This window comes from Aegilops tauschii, chromosome 6, assembly GCF_002575655.3.
Source record: "Aegilops tauschii subsp. strangulata cultivar AL8/78 chromosome 6, Aet v6.0, whole genome shotgun sequence".
Lineage (NCBI taxonomy): Eukaryota > Viridiplantae > Streptophyta > Magnoliopsida > Poales > Poaceae > Aegilops > Aegilops tauschii.
Window position 1 is genome coordinate 384,210,684 of NC_053040.3, and position 20,380 is coordinate 384,231,063.

The following is a 20,380-nucleotide window of genomic DNA, read 5'->3' on the forward strand; positions in this document are numbered from 1 at the left end:
ATCATCGTGGAACATGCGGGAGCCAACATGGGTATCCAGATCCCGCTGTTGGTTATTGACCGGAGAGGCGTCTCGGTCATGTCTGCATGTCTCCCGAACCCGTAGGGTCTACACACTTAAGGTTCGGTGACGCTAGGGTTGTAGAGATATTAGTATGCGGAAACCCGAAAGTTGTTTGGAGTCTCGGATGAGATCCCGGACGTCACGAGGAGTTCCGGAATGGTCCGGAGGTGAAGAATTATATATAGGAAGTCCAGTTTCGGCCACCGGGAAAGTTTCGGGGGTTATCGGTATTGTAAGGGGACCACCGGAAGGGTCTCGGGGGTCCACCGGGTGGGTCCACCTATCCCGGAGGGCCCCATGGGCTGAAGTGGGAAGGGAACCAGCCCTTAGTGGGTTGGGGCGCCCCCATGGGCCTCCCCCTGCACCTAGGGTTGGAAACCCTGGGGGTGGGGGCCCCCCACTTGACTTGGGGGGGGGGGGGGGAGTTTCCCCCCTGGCCGCCGCCCCCCCTTGTAGATGGGTTCCAGGGCCGGCGCCCCCCTCCAAGGGGCCTATATAAAGGGGGGGGGAAGGGAGGGCTGCTGTACCCTAGCCCCTGGCGCCTCCCTCTCCCCCTGTAACACCTCTCCCTCCCGCTTGTGCTTGGCGAAGCCCTGCCGGGATCCCGCTACTTCCACCACCACGCCGTCGTGCTGCTGGATCTCCATCAACCTCTCCTTCCCCCTTGCTGGATCAAGAAGGAGGAGACGTCGCTGCTCCGTACGTGTGTTGAACGCGGAGGTGCCGTCCGTTCGGCACTCGGTCATCGGTGATTTGGATCACGGCGAGTACGACTCCATCAACCCCGTTCACTTGAACGCTTCCGCTTGCGATCTACAAGGGTATGTAGATGCACTCCTTTCCTCTCGTTGCTAGTATACTCCATAGATGGATCTTGGTGATGCGTAGGAAATTTTAAAATTCTGCTACGATCCCCAACAGAATCATCCAAACCCCTACAGCATCCGGCTTCCGAGCCCATGAGGCCCTCGAGGGAGCCAATTCCTCCTTCCGGTGGGGAAGGTGCTGAGGTCCCGACGCCCGCGCCAAACACCTCTATTCGGGCGGCGGTGGGCTGGCCGAACGCGCTAGCGGAGTTGGTGAGCAACTCTGCCGTCGTCGACGAGCATCGCACTCTTATGGTGCGGTTATACAGGGTGTTCGGTCCATTCATTCCGGGCTGAACGACGCTGTTCAAGGCCTGCTAACAGGCTTTGATTTAAGTCAAGTAATGCTCTTATCCTGTAAAGTGGTTGTAATCTTTAGTTTGAATAGGCCGTGAACACAGCAGCCACTGGGACTCTGCAAAGACTTCGGAGAACCTTGCACAGGATCAAACTCTGTAGGCGATCGATAATGTCGACGTACTTTTTGCTGACGCATGCATCTTCCTTGGCTGCGGCTGCTAATGCCGCGGCGCTAAAGGAGAAGGACCAGAAGCTCGAGCGTTCCAACGAGGAGCTTGAACTTGTCAACAAACGGCTTGACGAGGTGCAAGGTAAGCTTTTCGTTAATGTGTGCGATCGCTCATTGTCGGGTACATATACACCGAACTGTGTGCTGATCATTTAATGTGCGGATATTTTAGCTGCCTCCGTTGAGGTTGAGGGCTTGAAAGAGGCCCTAAAGAAAGCCGAGGATGAGGCGGCCGCCAAGAAATTGGCCGCCGAAAAGGCGGTGGCCGAGCTTGAGGAAGCCAAGCTTTCCAGCAAAAAGCATGAGTCTCGAGTGGTCTAGGTGCAGGTGGAGCTCAAGGATGCTGCCAAGAAGTGCAGAGTGTGTTCGAAGGCAACAGGTTCGCCTTGCTGACGCGAGTCTGGCACTCCGCTGGCGTCTTCGCCAACCTTCCGAGGAGTGCAGCGGCCGCAGCAGAGCACTATCCCACTCGCGAGGAGGACTCCCTGCTGCGGCTCTTCTGGTCACAGTTTCTGACTTCCGAGCATCCTCCCCTCCTCAGCAACCAAATGAAGTACCTGATGGAGATGCATCGGATGTCCGAGCTGGCCGTGAAGGACCTATGTGTCAATTTCTGGCCCGCCAAGCCAATTCCGGACACCTACTTTGGCCTTGTGTAGAGGTTGCGGGAGGCGCCGCTTCGGATTGACGCCATGAAGCGCTCAGCGTGCCTTGAGGGGGCGAGGCTTGTGTTCGCGAAGACCATGGTGCATTGGCCGAAGATTAATCCGATGGACATGGCCACTGGTCCTCCGCCCAAGGGAAAGGAGCATCGCTGCCCTGAGCAATACTTTGCATAGGCGATGAATGGCGTGCGGGCGATAGAGGGCCAATGTTCGAAAGATGTAATGCTTGAATATCTGTGTTAAGTTTTATCAATTGGACCCTATGCTTTATGATGCGTCCATCTGACTTATTTTGTCCTGTCATGATTTAAGTTTGATTCATGTGTGGCCGTATGTTTATTCTCAAAGCTACCAGTCGTCGGCTTCAGCCCCCATGTGAATATCACGAGGGGTGTTTTGTCTCTGCACTGTTACCCTTAGCCAACGTCTTGGTACCTGGAGGCGGTAGTGCGTGAGCGAAACTAGGCAATTGGACTATTCAGTTTTATTGCTTTCACTTAGCCTTAGGAGCTTGACGGCGGGGGCTACGGACTAGCCCCCAGAGTTTTGTGATGTACTGGGGGGTCAATACCAACCCTTTCAGATTGCATGGTTTGTGTTAAAACGAACCCTTCATGTGACACGGCGAAATCGCCAACGATTTTTAGAGTCAAACCTCGTCATCTTGACCAGTTCGCGCTTACTATGACGGTCAGTTTTCGGCTTTTCCTCCTGAGGTAGTTGATCGGGCAAGCCAAAAGTACAATCGCAGGGGTTCTCCCTTTGCCCTCTTAGCTGAACATGCGGAACGTAAGGTGCAAGCACAGGAGCTGGGCAACCCAACTATTGACCGAAGACATAGTTCGGAACTGATGCATATAGTGCAATATCCGAGACGCCGAACACTCAGCGGAAAGCAGTGTCGGACTTTGGGACATGGAACTGATGTGAAAATCGAGCTCTTGGTTAGTTAACTGGTCGTGTTTTTATGCCGGGCTGTTCGGAGAGTGAGAGGAGAATCGGAAAGGAACGAGACAATCGCAAAATGCGGATATCCGAACACCATAAAGGGCGTTTTTTATTATTTCTCATAGGCTCGAGACGTCTAACCGTACAATTCGAACTGCCAAGGCACTATTTGTAAAAGAAATAAAAAAGGTTTTACAGAGTAAAGGTTTACGCAGGGGCTTGATGCGCGAGTCAAAGCCTCAACTATGCCCTGTTGCACGTTTGCGCCTTTACTTCTGAGAGGTGGGGGTTGGGACCTTCGATGAAACCTTCAGGGGCGGGGGTCCTGTCGATGAAGGTTTATGCTAGAGGGGGGGGGGTGGATGTCCTTAAGTGGCCCCCGGATCGTCCGAGGACAAGGTAATTCCGAAGTTCGGGTTAGCAGAACACATGTTTCAGGTCTATTGATATAGGCCTCACGGCTGCCCATGGTATTTTGAGTGTGAAATTGTGCCGGCGAGGCACGTGGAGCGCGAAGATTTTGGGCGTGCCGTGGGGCACACATCCCTATTTGCGACGAACGCATGCGGGTCCCCATGACGGGGAACGGGTTCGGAGCCGCTTACTATTGTCGCCAGCCTTTACGGCGGGCCCGTATTGGGAGCCATACGGGTCAGTTTTGTCTTCGGCCGATAGGGTCGCAGTGTGCTCTTCAGTCCAAAGTGGGCGTTTTGTGCTGCCATTGATAGTTATGACGCCCGAAGGACCGGGCATCTTCAACTTGAGGTACGCGAAATGCGGAACGACATTGAATTTAGCAAACGCCGTTCGGCCGAGGAGGGCGTGATAGCCGCTGCGAAAGGGTGCAATGTCGGAGATCAAGTCCTCGCTTTGAAAGTTGTCCGGAGAGCCGAACACTAATTCAAGCGTCGTAGTGCCTGTGCAGCGGGCCTCCACTCCTGGAATGATCTCCTTGAAGGTGGTGTTACTGGGTTTGATCCTTACGGATTGATCCCCATTTTCCTCCCTGTGTCTTTGTATATCAGATTGAGGCTACTACCCCCGTCCATTAGGACTGTAGTGAGGTGGAATCCATCGATGATGGGGTCGAGCACTAATGCTGCGGACCCTCCATGGTGTATGCCGGTCGGGTGGTCCCTGCGATTGAAAGTGATCGGGCAGGCTGACCATGGATTGAACTTTGGCGCTACGGGCTCGACGACATATACGTCTCGCAGCGCTCGCCTCCTCTCCTTCTTCGATATGTGGGCTGCATAGATCATGTTCACCGTCTTAACCTCGGAAGGGAAGGGTTTCTGGCCTCCACTATTCGGCCTGCAGGGCTCATCATCGTCCTTGCTTCGTGGGCTTTTGCCCGAGTCTTCGGCTGTGAGCTTGCCGGCCTGTTTAATCACCCAACAATTATGGTTGGAGTGGTTGGCGGGCTTCTCCGATGTGCCGTGGATCTGGCAAGTCCTGTCCAGAATTGTGTCTAGTCTGGATGGGTCATCGCCGTTGCCCTTAGGGGCCTTCGTTCGTGGTCCGAACTTTGTATTTCGGAGTCCGACATTTACTGCCGTATCCTCGCCCTCACTGTCATTGTGGCGACATTTACTCTTGCTGCGTCGCGGCTTTCCAGTTCCGTCCCGAACCTCGGAGATACCGGGTGTGTCGGGGTTGGTGTTTTTACGAGCGAGCCAACTGTCTTCGCCCGCGCAAAAGCGGGTCATGAGAGAAGTAAGGGCTGCCATAGTTCTTGGTTTGTCCTGGCCGAGCTGCCTTACGAGCCATTCGTTCTTGACATTATGCTTGAAAGCGGCCAAGGCTTCGGCATCCGGGCAGTCGACAGTCTGGTTCTTCTTGGTCAGGATTGGTTCCAAAATTGTCGAGTAGATTCTCCGGGCTGTTGTGTGATGCGATTTAGGTCATCAGTGTATGGAGGCCGGACACAGGTGCCCTAAAAGTTCGCTTGAAAAGCGTCCTCAAACTCTTCCCAACAGCCTATAGAATCTTCGGGAAGGCTGTTCAACCAGTGTCGAGCTGGTCCTTTAAGCTTTAGTGGCAGATATTTGATGGCATGGAGGTCATCTCCTCGTGCCATGTGAATGTGGAGGAGGAAATCCTCTATCCATATGGACGGGTCTGTGGTTCCATCATATGGTTTGATGTTCACAGGCTTGAAGCCTTCTGAGAATTGGTGTTGCATTACCTTCTCTGTGAAGCACAGGGGGTGTGCGGCGCCCCGAACTCAGGCTACACCACGTCGGAGGTCTTCGGCCATCCGAGTCTGATGCTGCTCCCGAACTCTATCGTTTCAATTCAGCCAATCGTAATATCCTTCCCGGTGAGTGGGGGGTCTTCTCTGGGTCCGTTGATGGACCTGGTACGGCCTCCTCGAGCGTCTAGGTCATGGCGGAGGTCGTATTCGTAGGCGGGCCACACTTGATCCTTGCCGTAACGGCGAGGTGGGGCGGCGGGGTGCTCGGCCTCGTCAGCTTCTCTGTCCCTCCCTCTAGGGGGCGGTCCGGCTGTTTGGCGTGTGTGTATGTCGGACGTGTTGGCTCTATGGCCTCGTCGTCGAATTGCGGCAGCAATCTTCGCTTGGGATAACTTTTGGTTGGCTGTTCGCGGACGTACCCTTCTTCGGCAGCTAGGACTTTGGTCCATCGATCGTTGAGGGTGTCTTGTTTGGCCTTGATTCTGCGTTTTTTGTTTCTTCAGGCTGCGGGCGGTGGCTAGAAGCCTCTGTTTGAACCATTCCTGCTCTAGCGGGTCTTCAGGGACGATGAAATCGTCATCCCCGAGACTGGCCTCCTCTTCAGAGGGTGGGAGGTAGTTGCTGTCTTCGGAGTCATCGGCGTTTTCTGGATTTAACGGGTCCTCCTGCCCCACGGGGTCATCCTGTTGATGTTCGTTGGCTGCGGCTTCGGCGAGGTCATCCGTATTATTCATGGTGCCGTCCTCCGCAGAGTCCATGTTGCTCGCGTGGCTTCGATGTGGCTTTGATCGACGGTGTTGTCTTCGGCGTTTGGGCAGCTCATCTCCGGGCTTGTTTCTGTCCTGATTGGGAGTGTCATCACCGTCCTTGGGGGTGTCCACCATGTAAATATCATAGGTGGACGTGGCCGACCAGCGGCCGGTGACCGGGGGGGGGGGGGGGATACTGGTACTAGCCGTGGCTCCGCTATCCTTGTCCATGTATTCGACGTTTTCCTAATTATAATCTAGCATGTCGGTTAAATCTTCGACAGTGGCTACCAAATGGGTGGTGGGTGGGACGTAAAATTCCCTATGGTACGCCCCGAAGGGTTGATGATTGTGGGCTGAAGGCAAGTCCTCCTGGATGGTCATTTTCTAGATTCGGTCCAGTGTCTCGTTTAACAAAGCGAGGGTCGCCGAATTCGAGGGCTCTAGGCTAAATTCCGTCGTAACGGGGTGGGGGGCAGTCTGTGCCCTGGCCGGTCCTTGGTTTCCACAGGCCAAGCTAAGCTCGGGGTATGGTGCTGGATCCTTGAGGGGGTCTGGATTGTCCCTGGATACTAAGGATGGGCCTTGGTTTTCGCGTGTAGTTTCCATGCCGGGATTCGGGATCAAGACGCTTCAGGCCGGGGGTGACCCCTGGCCATCAGTTGCCGGTTTGTCTTAAGGGCTCAAGGCTAGAGGAGCGTTGTGATGGAAATGTCCGGTCAAGATTGGCTCTTGGCTTCTGCCTCCTGATTCTGCCTCGAAGGCTAAGGATAGGCCCTCCGAAGACATGATGGATCCGACCGAAGGTGGATTTTGGCCCCCACTTGAAGCGGAGCCTTCCTGGCTCTAAGCTGATCAGAGGGCTGGGGCCAATCAGTAGATCAGATCGGAGGGGGACTCCAAAGCAGGCATGGCGAGGCCTACGAGGGTGCGGAAGGGGGCAGTGAATCCGCGAAGACCAGATTGCCCCGCGTGTCTGCAACGTATTCCGGATTACCGAATCGAATTCGATGTTCAGGAGCGAAGTTGTCGATCTGATCCAAACGACCAGTCGGGTCGGCGTGCAGCACGATGCTGCCGAACGTGAAGAGTTGACCGGGGACAAAGAAGTCCCCAGATTCGATGCCTTCTCCTACGATCAGGCGAGGCATCGATCCTTTGGGCGACCCCACAGTGGAACTCTCAATGAAAGCACCAATGTCGGTGTCAAAACCGGCAGACCTCGGGGTAGGGGTCCCGAGCTGTGGATCTGGGATCGATGGGGAATCAGGGACGATGAACACGGTGTTTACCCAGGTTCGGGCCCTCTCGAAGAGGTAATACCCTACGTCCTGCTTAATTGTATTGGATGTATAGTAAGATTACAGAGTAGATCTACCTCGAGATCAGCATGAGCTAAACCCTAAGGTGATGAGGTGATTGATGTAGCTCGCCCTCTAAAGACTACAACCCTCGGTTTATATAGACACCGGTAGGGTTAGGGTTACCGGAGATAGATTACAATAAGAGGTAAAGAGATCCTGCCTATCCTTGACTTGGAGGGCACACCACGGCTTCATAGATCTTCTGTCGTTATGCAGCTTCACCAGTCCGGCCCATATTCGATGGGCCGACGCCCTGAGGACCCCTTAGTCCATGACTCCCTCACTCACCCTCCGTGACACATGTGCCTATCGGGCATCCTCGCCGTCGTCATGCTGATCACAGTCCAGTGCCCGCTCACCGTCCCACTCGCGCACCATTCGTGCTGCCCTAAATGGAGGATGTCGTGGAAGGCAACCACACACCAGCACAAGGGTGCCATGCCGAGAAGCATTAGGTGTGGGCGGACCTCCAAGGGTAGTTAACTAGATGTTGTGTTGCTGCCCCTTAAATCCAAATACATAGCCTAGGAGAAATACTAGGTTATCACGGCCAGACCCTGTATAGAGCATGTACCCCGTTGTGCTGCTTCCCCATAAATGTGCGGATGTGCCAATTCACGTGAGATGACCATTTTTTTTGGGTGAGATGCCTATTATGGTATCCGTGATAGTTCTCCGTGAGTGCTAAAGTCTGTTGCACATTTTTGTACGTGCAACCAGAATTTAAAGAAGCCTAAAAACTTATGTGCATTGCAATAGCTTCATCTCAGATTCCACTATTTTTGAATCATGCATTTAGTCTGCTAAAAGTTATTTTTGTTAAGAGGTTCTACCTCTATATTTCAACCATGGAATTCAGAGAAGCACGTTTACTTCTCTGCAGTACAGTAGTTTCATATCAAATTGATCTGTTTTGCTTGGTTTATTCACTAATTTTAAATGTGTAGGTTGGTTGAAATGTGTCTATTATCATTTTGCGAATGTTACACTTCATTACCATATGGAAAAATCTACCTCATAGTAGTAGTTTAGAGTTCTAAGATGCTATGATTTTTTACTTGACAATCTGATTTTTTCACTGGGAAAATATTAAGCTCTCATATATCTTATTTGCGATGGATGACTGAAATTGTTTGTTCACTGCGTGAGAATTAAATATAATAATATTTGGTCAAGCTCGAGGTAGTGACGAACAGCTTCACAAACTCTTGCCTGCTCGGGCAAGATTCTTATGGCGAGGTACAGCTTCGTCGATCTCTCCGCTGATTTTTCTTCAGTCTGATCACAACTGGGGCAAGTGATTCATGAAATCTTCATTGATTATTCTTCGGTCTGTTCACAATTGGGGCAAGTGATGCCTACAATTTACCATGACTTTGTTATAGTTATGCCCATGACCATGAGTTCATTATATAACTTGAAGCGTCTCTCGCCTTTTCTTATGCCAGATGTATCTAGGGAAGCTAAGCAATGGTTGTTATTGCCGCTCTCTCCCTCGCTCACTCAGGACTAGAGGTAGAAGAAGGAACAGGGCACACTGAAGTTTCATCCGGCCGTACACACAGCCCCGTTTTTCTTCCAAGAACACCAACTCTTTTCAACACCAGTACATGACTTATATAGCTGGACACACAACAGGCATTTGCCTCACGCACGCACACGCATGGGTCATCCGGCCACTAAGCCAACTAACTAAACCATCATGCACCCACGCCCGCCGGCCACTAACTAGCTAAGTACCAGCAACTTACTCCTACATGCATGCACGTATAGCACCCACACATCATCTCCTCAATCCTCAACCGCAATGACCGGGCCGAGCATGTGATGTGCTCCAACTAACTACTTGCATGCATCAAGCAAACTTGGCCGGCACGCTTGCCAACGCCTTGCTCTACGTGCCAGACTCGAGTGTACCCACACGCTACACACACATACGCCACGCCGCCGCTGTGTCCCGCACGTTCCGCACGCATCCGACGCGCTCGACGAGCCCGACTACACCAGTGCGTCCCGTAAGTCCCGCGCGAATCCGTCGTGCCCGACGAGCCGGACTGCACCAGTGCGTCCCGCACGTCCCGCGCGAATCCGTCGTGCCCGACGAGCCGGACTGCACCAGTGCGTCCCGCACGTCCCGCGCGAATCCGTCGCGCCCGACGAGCCCGACCACACACGCCTACACTGCGGTCCCGCCGCGCCTGACACGCCCGGCGCGCGTCCATACACGCGCCCGACGCATCCGACACTGGCGCCGCGGCTTATTCCGGCCAACAATGGTGCCCCCAATAACAATTATAAGCCTAAAGATTAAGAGGAACCAGAGCTCCCAAAGCTTCAACCGCCACATCGAAACAGTATCTAGGGTCAGGCACTGGCACTTGGTCAGCGTTCTAGGGTACTGTTTTGAATATGATTTCGACGATTCCACCGTAACCCAAATCTACCTCATCTTCGAGTACATGCAAAATGGGAACTTGAGGAGCAGGATTTCATGTAAGTTGTCGGTTCTTATCCCGTCCATTCTTTCGCTTGCTTTGGCATTCCAATGGCTGAATGTCATGTTTCTTGTTTGAACTATTCTTTACCAGAAGGAACCGAAGGACAAAAGTTTACCTGGGGGAAGAGACTATCGTTCGCCATCGGTGTCGCCGAGGGCATCCAGTTCTTGCATGAAGGGATCATACATGATTTATTCAAGAATAATATGAGGATCGGAACATTCTTTTAGACGACCATGTCGCCAAAATTGTAGGTACAATATTCCAATCCTATGAGAGGCTACCAAACCTGAGGTAGACCAGTGAAAAACTAATTTATGATTTGAAGCGTCCAATTACTTTGTGGAGCTTTTATGGCTTTTTGCTGACCAACAATGTATGTTGTTTGACAATTCGACCAGGGAGGGGCTGGAAGGAGGCACCAAAACGATATGTACGTACAAGGTTCAAGTTTCTAATACTTAGGCCAACTCCACCGCGCGACCCTATCCTGTCCGGGTGCGTCCGTTTGGGGTAAAACCGACGAACCACACGGCCCAACGCGCGGGAGTAAATGGAGTTTCGTCCGTTTTCTGTCCGCTTTCGACCCATCCCTGGACCAAGTTTGCGCCGCTTTTGGGGTGAAACGGACAGCGCGCGGACGGGCGGGACGCGCGCGCTTGTCCTCCCCTTGCCCGCCTGTCTGTGGCACAAAGCAAAACCCCCTCGCGCCCCATTTGGCACCATCCCCCCCCCCCCCCCCCAAAACCCTCCCACGTCCCGCTGCCCCCTCCCTCCCTTCCCCATCATAGCCGACGCCCAGCCGAATTCCGGCGGCCTGGCCGTCGACCGCCCGGAAAGGTCAAGAAGAAGGCCAAGGCGCCAAGGAAGTCGCGGTTGGAGTGCACGCCGGAGGAGCTCGCCAAGTTGGACAAGGGATCGACGAAGAGGAGGAGCCGGAGGGCGGTCGTCAAGGGCAATGCCGCCGCGGCCAAGTTCGCTGCCGAGCGCGATGCGATGGAGGCCGCACGGCGCAAGGCCGAGGTGGACGAGAAGGAGGACACCGTCAACAAAGCGCATGCCCTCCTCATGCTTGGCATTTGCCGTCCGGCCGGTTTCTCTGCAGCGGCCGTCGGCCCGGCGAGCACAGGCTCGTCGGTCGCCAGGCCTCCGCACTGCCAGTCGCCGACGTCGCGGACCATGCCTATGTCGCCCGGATTTCTCCCGCCAAGGGACGACGGCCAGACCCATTTCTCGGGGTTGCCGGACGTTGGCGTGATCGCATCGTCCACCCCGCGCCCCTCGGCCGTCATCGACCTCAACGTCACGCCGGGGTCCAACAGCGGCGGTCGGCCGTCCGTCGAGATGCAAAGAAAGCAAGCACGACCAACATTCACGGGCACCATGCCCCCCCCCCCCCCCCCGCGTCCTGCTCGACGGAATGCCAACACCAACGCCACCGGTCGACGACCCCTTCTACAACCAGTTCATGGAGGATGTGATCTACGAGGGTGGGTATGGCCGTGCCTATGATCCCGACGAGACCCAAAGTCAGGATGGCCGCGCCCAGTACGTTCCCGATGAAGAGGCCGACGACCGTGCTGACTACGACCATGGTGACTCGTGGCATGAAGACGATGACATCTATTGCGAAGGTGATGGTGATGAAGAAGAAGGCAATGACATTGATATTGGTGGCAAGCCATTGTTCATCGACGAGCTCACCCAAAGAGCGGAAGCATAAAAGAGGAGGAAGAGCATTCACACGGGTTCATATACACAAGAGGAGGACAAGTTGATTTGCCAATGTTGGATGCAGATTAGCCAAGATCCGAGGACCGGCGCGCAACAAAAGGGCCTTGTTTTTTGGATGAGAGTCCACAAAACATTCCATGAAAGGAAGATGTTTGAGCCCTACCAAATTACGAGAAACCGTGGCATCACCTCGATTCAAAAGAGGTGGTTGTTCATCCAACAAGAGTGCAACAAGTATTGCGCCGCACTTGGGAGCGTTGAAGCACGACCCGTGAGTGGTCTCGGCGTTGGGGACATGGTATGCTCTCCCTCATCCTAGTTCTTTCCTTGCTACGGCCATGAGACTTCGGCCTTGTATATGTTTGCATGTTCAATTTTTGTTGATCATGTGATGTAGGCATTTCAATCTTTGGAAGCATTCAAGGCCGGGCACAATGACAAGCCATTCACTTACGCATTGTTGGATGATCATGAACAATTGCCTAAGTTCAAGGATCAATACCGTGAACTTCAAAGGAAGAGAGGCAAGAAGACGGCCAAGTTGGCCGGAGGTGGAGATGGCGAGGCGTTGAAGAGGCCGAGGGGAAAGACCAACTCCAAGGTGGACGACATACGTGATGCCTCATCCATGGCCTTGCATGAGACTTCGCATGGCATGATGTCTCAAAAGGATATGAGGGACGAGAAGAAGCGGCAAAGCAAAGACGAGCAAATGAAGCAATACCTAGAGCTTCAAAGGAAGAAGCTTGAGATGGAGGAGGCGGCCAAGAAGAGGAAGATCGACATGGAGGAGGCGTCCCGGCAAAGGCAGCTCGACATCGAGGCCACCAATGTCTCGGCCAGGCAGAGGCAGCTCGACATCGAGGCCACCAATGCCGCAACCAAAGCAAAGGAGGTGGCCCTTGTGATAATGAGCGTGGACTTGACCAAGATGAGCGAGAAGACGAGGAGCTGGTTCGAGGCCAGGCAGAAGGAGATGTTCGACACCGACGGCCTGAACTAGGTCGTCCGATCGGCCGTGGCCGTTCTTTTTTGGAGGCTGGCATGGATGCCGCCCGCTGGGCCGCTGGCTGTGTGCCGGCGAGAAACTCATTCATTTTGGAGGCTGGCTGTGTTGCCGGCCGCTGGCTGTGTTGCCGGCGAACAAAACTATTCATTTTAGAGGCTGGCTGTGTTGCCGGCCGCTGGCTGTGTTGCCGGCGAGGACGTGTAGGCCGCTGACTCTGTTGCCGGCGTGAACTAGGGTCGCTGGCCTGAACCAGAGCTTGGTATTTTGAACGTTGTTGCTTTCAAATGAAGGCGGACAGGATGGGGCCAAAGGATGCGGCCGCGTGCTGGGTGTACGGCCACCGCATCCCAGGACAGGCCCGGACATGACCCCATCGCCCTACCCAAACGGACAAAATCCGGGCAAAGCGGACGTCCGTTTGGGGTCGCGCGGTGGAGTTGGCCTTATAATATATAGTAGGTACCTACAACTACTATTATCTTCATCTTTATTTCCTTGTTAAGGGTCTCACGGGAAGTGGAGAGAGAAGCATGATGCTAATTAATTTCAAAATTGATTTTGAGTTTGAACTAACAAGTTTTATCAAAGAAGACACCAAAGAAATTATATTTAAGTAGATACTGGAGTATGGCCCTCAAGTTCTCAAGGATTATACGAACGAATCTGAAAAAACTAACTGTACATGTGCTAGGTTTCTACCTTGACATATCTTGTAACTTTTCTATATCCTATATTGCATATGTAGCAATATTAACCACTTATGCCCTTGAATCTTATTTTTTTTATGTTATGTACTATTGCTGACAATTTGCAGAGGCGAGTCGAGAGAAAGCATGTTCTTTTCCCAAGGTAATTTACACTATCATAGTTCTTTTGATTGTGATTCGTTATATATACACATCAGGTCATCAATGATTTGTGCAGCCGTACTTACCTTGTGAAAAATGATTAGAAGTCTCAAAATACATTTTTGACAAGCTAAGTATGGTTAGGATTTAGGGCCAACTTGCCAATGCATTTGTATGATCATACTTAACATGTTAAAAATGATTAGAAGTACCAACGCATTAGCTAATAGGCAATGATTTTCACACAACTAAGGAATAGCGTAATGAACTATTATAATGTGATTAGTATTTCGGGCCAACTTGCCAACAATAAGAGTATCACAATGATAATCATCAATTTTCAAAAGATGTGAATCATCGCGATGTCATATTCTACATGAGCGAATAGCCTTTTGAAGTATCATAAGCCTATTTTGTAGTTCATTACTCGATTCCTTAGTTGTGCTAGTCCTGGGTGTGCATCGAAGAATCGTTGGTGTGGTGTGTTGGGAAACATAGTAGAAAACAAAAAAATCTCCGTCCGATCAACCAGGAGCACTATGAAGATGTGGTTTGAATCGGATCTTTACCAACTCTAAGTTGCAGAAGAAGAAGAGTCAGTGTAGATTGTACTTGAAGTCCCTCGATCTATCGACGAACGATCCCTCGAGCCGTCAGTGAACGATCCCTCAAAGGGAAGACCGAAGACACGACCTCTCCACAATTTAGAAACGTACAATCTTCACGATCCGGAAGTGCTTCGCCGTCCAGAGCTAATCACCGCCGAAGAATCAGAGGGAGGAGATTAGAAACAGACTGGGATTCGAATTATGAGGACTAGAGAGGATTAGATCTTGCTCTAACTGGATCTACTAGAACTAGCACTAAAGAACAAGAGGAGGCTCTAAAACTTGTGTCTCTCAAAGGCCAAAACCTCTAGTATATATAGGTTGGACGGGAGAGGGAGGGCACCACAAAGGGGAGAAGGTTCCCCCTTGCGTCGGCCAAGAGAAGGGGGAGTCCCCCTCCAATTCGGCCTCCCCCTTCCTTCTCCTTGAAGAAAAGGGGACGCCTCCGCTATTGGGACCTTGTGGCCCAATATCCTTTCCACCACTTGACCTTTTAAGGCCTGTTGATGTTTAATTAAATATAAAAGCCTCCCAACTATTATTAGAGACTTTTATTATTAATTTAACATCTCCAAAAACATTTTACTTATATATTATTTATCTGTATTACCTGGTAAACCCAAAAACCCTTTCGTTAACCCTGAAATGCTTCTGGTTCCTCTTGAAACTATTTCAAATATTCATAAAAAAATTGATAAATAATTTCTCATTACTCCTATCCTACTAACACTCATCAGGTCGTGATTATGTGAAACTTGTGACCCTATAGGTCCGATAAAACAGAGACATGAACAAAACCCCATTCGTTCAATGACCGATAGCGAAACCGTGGACATCCATATCAATCCCTATTTGTACATGAATCACATTCAAGTGAACCTTTGGTTATCATGTGTTTATTCCATTTCCCTTTGCTTCGCGATACTTTACAAAACCTGAGGTGAGATGAATCGGTATCCTCTTGATTCATTCTCACGCTCACTATACTTATCTCCTTGTTGCCGGTTTTGTTCTTCTTTCTCGTTGACATGCTCCGCATGCCCGTGACATAGTCACATGTGTCTGGCCAGAGGATGATGAATGCCGTCAAATCAAGAGGGCCCTAATATCTCTCCATCGTCGGTGGAGCAAATCCCACTCTTGCGCTATCTAGCCCCTTGTCAAACTTTCCTATGAACATGTAAGTTGCGCTATGATCACCGTGTTGCAGATGACGTTTGAGAAACTACAAAGCTTATCGTACAGTAAGAAGTGACTACGTACTCTCATTGTTTAAGGAACTAAAACATATGTTAACTCTCTGTGTTATAACAATTGACTTGTGATGATTGCATCTCAAAGTATAACAGACAAGTTTGGTCAATTCATTATGATCATTCTTCTAATGTCATATTCTCAATGTTGTTTTAGGACTATTTTTATACTTAACGATATCCTAAGATCCGAAAAACATGATCACTATAAACACTTGAGAAAGTCCTAGAGGCTAGACTAAGAACCTAGTTTTACCGTTTATCATTCCACACGTGCATGTGAGTTTTTCACTGATTCACATATTTCAGGATCATAACAGTTATAGCATAGAATACAAACTTTTAATTATAAACATGGAAATATAACAATACAATATTATTGCCTCTAGGGCATATTTTCAACAGACTTCCACTTGCACTAGAGTCAATAGACTAGTTACATAGCTTACTTTACACCAATGGCTATCCTGGTGTTTTGCTTGTGGCAGAGACTTTGTCATATGTTCTGACACATTCAAAACCATGTGAATATTGAGTACTTTTATTTGCGTTCGGTATGCCTGGTATTCTTTAAGGAACTACTTGATCCAGAATACCTCCTATCGACACTACTGAAGCAACATCATACTTTGCTTCTGACGTAGAATCCACACCAGTGTTTTGTTGGAAACTCTTCCAACCCACCGCACCACCATTAAGGGTGAAAACATAGCCCTATTGAGGTTTATAGTCACCTATATCAATCATGAATCTAGCATCAGTGTAACCATGTAAAACGATCTCTTCATCTCCGCCATAGACAAGAAGCATGTCCTTTGTTCTCCCGAGGTACTTATTACTAATATTTTAGCATCTGCACAGTGAGCCATCCTAGGATCACTTTGGTGTCTGCTACTAACACTTAGAATATAAGAAACATCTTGTCTTTTACATATCATAGCATACATGATGGATCCAATTGCCGAAGCATATGGAACTCCACTCATCTGCACATGCTTATCAATTGTCTTAGGACTTTGATTCTTGCTAAGTGTTGTGCCATGTGACATTGGGAGAAAAAAGTTTTCTTAGCATTCTGTAGTTTAAACCTCTTTAAAACCTTGTCAATGTATGTGCTTTGGTTTAACATAATTAGACGTCTTGATCGGTCTCTATAGATCTTAATGCCCAACATATAAGCTGCTTCACCTAAGTCTTTCATCGAAAACACACTTTTCAATGAATCTTTTATTGTTCCAAGAAACTTCACATCATTTCCAATCAACAATATGTCATCCACACATAAGATTTAGAAATGATACAGAGCTCCCATTAAACTTCTTGTATACACAAGCTTCTTCATCATTTTCAATGAATGCAAACTCTTTATCCACTCCATAAAAATGTTGATTCCAGCTCCTTGATGCTTGCTTCAAACCATAGATCGAACTTTGAAGCTTACACAACTTTCGACATTCTTAGGATTGACAAAACCTTCTGGTTGTATCATATATACATCCTCTTTAAGATTTCCATTTTGGAAAGTAGCTTTTGACATCCATCTGCTATATCTCATAATTGAAATATGTAGCAATTGTCATCATAATCCGCACAGACTTTAGCATCTTGATAACCCACAAGTATAGGGGATCGCAACAGTTTTCGAGGGTAGAGTATTCAACCAAAATTTATTGATTCGACACAAGGGGAGCCAAAGAATATTCTCAAGTATTAGCAGCTGAGTTGTCAATTCAACCACACCTGGATAACTTAGTATCTGCAGCAAAGTATTTAGTAGCAAAGTAATATGGAAGTAGCGGTAACGGTAGCAAAAGTAATATTTTTGGGTTTTGTAGTGATTGTAACAGTAGCAACTGAAAAGTAAATAAACGGAGAACAATATGTGAAAAGCTCGTAGGATTGGATCGGTGATGGAAAATTATGCCGGATGCGGTTCATCATGTAACAGTCATAACATAGGGTGACACGGAACTAGCTCCAATTCATCAATGCAATGTAGGCATGTATTCCGAATATAGTCATACGTGCTTATGGAAAAGAACTTGCATGACATCTTTTGTCCTACCCTCCCGTGGCAGCGGGGTCCTAGCGGAAACTAAGGGATATTAAGGCCTCCTTTTAATAGAGTACCAGACCAAAGCATTAACACATAGTGAATACATGAACTCCTCAAACTATGGTCATCACCGGGAGTGGTCCCGATTATTGTCACTTCGGGGTTGCCGGATCATAACACATAGTAGGTGACTATAGACTTGCAAGATAGGATAAAGAACTCACATATATTCATGAAAACATAATAGGTTCAGATCTGAAATCATGGCACTCGGGCCCTAGTGACAAGCATTAAGCATAGCAAAGTCATAGCAACATCAATCTCAGAACATAGTGGATACTAGGGATCAAACCCTAACAAATCTAACTCGATTACATGATAAATCTCATCCAACCCATCACCGTCCAGCAAGCCTACGATGGAATTACTCACGCACGGCGGTGAGCATCATGAAATTTGTGATGGAGGATGGTTGATGATGACGACGGCGACAGATTTCCCTCTCCGGAGCCCCGAACGGACTCCAGACCAGCCCTCCCGAGAGGTTTTAGGGCTTGGCAGCGGCTCCGTATCGTAAAACGCGATGAATCCTTCTCTCTGTTTTTTCTCCCCGAACACGAATATATGGAGTTGTTGTTGAGGTCGGTGGAGCAACAGGGGGCCCATGAGGCAGGGGGCGCGCCCGGGGGGGGGGGGGGGCAGACGCGCCCCCTACCCTCGTGGACAGGTGGTGGGCCCCCTGGCCTTGATTCTTTCGCCAATATTTTTAATATTTTCCAAAAATAAGTTCCGTGGAGTTTCAGGTCATTCCAAGAACTTTTGTTTCTGCACATAAATAACACCATGGCAATTCTGCTGAAAACAGCGTCAGTCCGGGTTAGTTCCATTCAAATCATGCAAGTTAGAGTCCAAAATAAGGGCAAAAGTGTTTGGAAAAGTAGATATGGCGGAGACGTATCAACTCCCCCAAGCTTAAACCTTTGCTTGTCCTCAAGCAATTCAGTTGATAAACTGAAAGTGATAAAGAAAAACTTTTACAAACTCTGTTTGCTCTTGTTGTTGTAAATATGTAAAGCCAGCATTCAAGTTTTCAGCAAAGATTATAACTAACCATACACAATAACACTTAGGTCTCATGTTTACTCATATCAATGGCATAATCAACTAGCGAGCAATAATAATAAATCTCGGATGACAACACTTTCTCAAAACAATCATGATATGATATAACAAGATGGTATCTCGCTAGCCCTTTCTGAGACCGCAAAACATAAATGCAGAGCACCATTAAAGATCAAGGACTGACTAAACATTGTAATTCACGGTAAAAGAGATCCAGTCATAGTCATACCCAATATAAATTAACAGTAATGGATGCAAATGACAGCGGTGCTCTCCAGGTGGTGCTTTTTAATAAGAGGGTGATGACTCAACATAAAAGTAAATAGATAGGCCCTTCGCAGAGGGAAACAGGGATTTGTAGAGGTGCTAGAGCTCGATTTTAAAGCAGAGATAAATAATATTTTGAGCGGCATACTTTCATTGTCAACATAACAACCGAGAGATGGCGATATCTTCCATGCTACACACATTATAGGCGGTTCCCAAATAGAATGGTAAAGTTTATACTCCCCCTCCACCAACAAGCATCAATCCATGGCTTGCTCAAAACAACAAGTGCCTCCAACTAACAACAGTTCTAGGGGAGTTTTGTTTGCAATTATTTTGATTTGGTTTGTATAAAGCATGGGACTGGGCATCCCGGTGACCAGCCATTTTCTCGTGAGTGAGGAGCGGAGTCCACTCCTCTTGAGAATAACCCGCCTAACATGGAAGATACGGACAACCCTAGTTGATACATGAGCTATTGGAGCATACAAAACAGAATTTCATTTGAAGGTTTGGAGTTTGGCACATACAAATTTACTTGGAACGGCAGGTAGATACCGCATATAGGAAGGCATGGTGGACTCATATGGAATAACTTTGGGGTTTAAGGGATTGGATGCACAAGCAGTATTCCCGCTTAGTACAAGTGAAGGCTAGCAAAAGACTGGGAAGCGACCAACTAGAGAGCGACAACAGTCATGAACATGCATTAAAATTAATAAACCTTGGGTGCAAGCATGAGTAGGATATAATCCACCATGAACATAAATATCGTGAAGGCTATGTTGATTTGTTTCAACTACATGCGTGAACATGTGCCAAGTCAAGTCACTTGAATCATTCAAAGGAGGATACCACCCCATCATACCACATCACAACCATTTTAATAGCATGTTGGCACGCAAGGTAAACCATTATAAACTCCTAGCTAATTAAGCATGGCATAAGCAACTATAATCTCTAATTTTCATTGCAAACATGTTTATTCATAATAGGCTGAATCAGGAACGATGAACTAATCATATATACAAAAACAAGAGAGGTCGAGTTCATACCAGCTTCTCTCATCTCAGTCAGTCCATCATATATCGTCATAATTGCCTTTCACTTGCACGACCGAACGACGTGAATAATAATAATAGTGCACGTGCATTGGACTAAGCTGGAATCTGCGAGCATTCAATAAACAGGAGAAGACAAGGCAATATGGGCTCTTGGTTAAATCAACAATAATGCATATAAGAGCCACTTCAACAATTTCATTATGGTCTTCTCCTATCGACCCCCAAAGAAAGAAAAGAAATAAAACTATTTACACGGGAAAGCTCCCAGCAAGCAAAAGAAGAACAGGAAACATTTTTGGGTTTTCTTTTTAATTATTACTACTACAACAAGAAAGTAAACTAGCTAAAAGCTACAACTAAATTTTTTGGTTTTTCTTAAGGTTTTTCAAACACACAAGAAGACAACGTAAAAAGAAAATAAACTAGCATGGATAATACAATGAAAGAGTATGAGCACCGACAACTAGCATGAGTGTGTAAACATAAGTGTAATGTCGGTGGGAAATACATACTCCCCCAAGCTTAGGCTTTTGGCCTAAG

The 20,380-nt window shown here is 48.8% G+C and overlaps 1 pseudogene; it reads left to right on the forward strand.

Annotated features, from left to right (window-relative positions):
* Positions 1 to 1,398: 1,398 nt before the first annotated feature.
* LOC120967101 (uncharacterized) lies at positions 1,399 to 12,616 on the forward strand (annotated as a pseudogene).
* Positions 12,617 to 20,380: the final 7,764 nt, after the last annotated feature.